This window comes from Otolemur garnettii, unplaced genomic scaffold, assembly GCF_000181295.1.
Source record: "Otolemur garnettii isolate 467f Iridium unplaced genomic scaffold, OtoGar3 scaffold00184, whole genome shotgun sequence".
NCBI lineage: Eukaryota > Metazoa > Chordata > Mammalia > Primates > Galagidae > Otolemur > Otolemur garnettii.
In genome coordinates, this window is record NW_003852579.1 from 3,115,690 (window position 1) to 3,116,988 (window position 1,299).

The 1,299-nt window shown below is 42.3% G+C and overlaps 1 non-coding gene across 1 annotated transcript; it reads right to left on the minus strand.

The window, feature by feature from the left end:
* Positions 1-664: 664 nt before the first annotated feature.
* LOC111721799 lies at positions 665-768 on the minus strand. The gene has a single exon (XR_002770815.1). It is a non-coding gene; the product is annotated as a small nucleolar RNA U13 (small nucleolar RNA).
* Positions 769-1,299: the final 531 nt, after the last annotated feature.

The following is a 1,299-nucleotide window of genomic DNA, read 5'->3' on the forward strand; positions in this document are numbered from 1 at the left end:
AGTAACTATATTCTCAATAGAATCTTTTTTTTTCTTTGCAGTTTTTGGCTGGGGGCTGGGTTTGATCTCACCACCTTCAGAACAGGGCTGGCGTCCTACTCCTTTGAGTCACAGGCGCAGCCCAGAATTTTTTTTTTAATCAAATCAGTAAAAGAAAAAAAAAGTCACCTTCACCTAAGAATGTCCTTGCTATTAGTTTTCAATCTTTGAGCACCTATCTCTTTAATACACATATTCTCTGTGTCAAAGTAAGAAGTATACATAAATCACTTTTGCTGTGTAAAAAAGTACATTGGTTATCTCTATGAGGCAGGGGTCCTCAAGCTTTTTAAACAGAGGGCCAGTTCACTGTCCCTCAGACCGTTGGAGGGCCGTAGTTTGAGGACACCTGCTATGAGGAGACATTTTAGTGCTTTTAGCGCTTATGGAAAGTACTTATGTGATGTTTGATTGTGAGCTGAAATAGCCGCTTTTTAAATTTTTGTTTTTGAGACAGTCTTGCTCTGTTTCCTGGGCTAAGATGCAGTGACATCATCTTAGGTCACTATACTTCAAACTCCTGGGCTCAAGTGGTCCTTCTGCCTCAGCCTCTTGAGTTGCTGGGACTACAGGTGAGTGTCACCACACCTTTTTCTTAAAAAAAAAATTTTTTTTTATTTCTTCATGTCAGATGGGTGATGTGCCGACACCGTAACAAGATTTGTAGAAAGCACATCTCATGCGTGTGCATGAAAACCCAATCGTTACGCTTATGAACTACAAAAGGATCACATCACACCTTTTTCTATTTTGGTCTTGGTTCTTGCTCAGGTTGGTCTCAAAAAGCAATCCTCCCTCCTTGGCTTCCCAAAGTGCTGGGATTACAGGCATAAGCCACTGCACCTGGCCCTACATGTTTTCATGGAGTAACATTTTACGTGAAAGAATGGCTGATATTTTTATTTTATTTTGAGACAGAGTCTCACTCTGTTGCTCTGGGTAGAGTGCCATGGCATCAGAGCTCACAGCAACTTCAAACTTTTGTGTTTAAACAATCCTCTTGCCTCAGCCTTCTGAGTAGTTGGGACTATAGGCGCCTACTACAATGCCCAGTAGTGCTTTCTATTTTTAGTAGAGATGGGGTCTTGCTCTTGCTCAGGCTAGTCTGGAACTCCTGAGCTCAAGCAATCCACTTGCCTTGGCCTCCCAAAGAGCTAAGATTATAGGTGTCAGCCACCTTGCTGGTCTGAGAAGCTAAAATTTGAGCAAAAACTTAATAGGAATACTAAAGGGGTGGGTTATGGATGTGTCCCCCCCCCC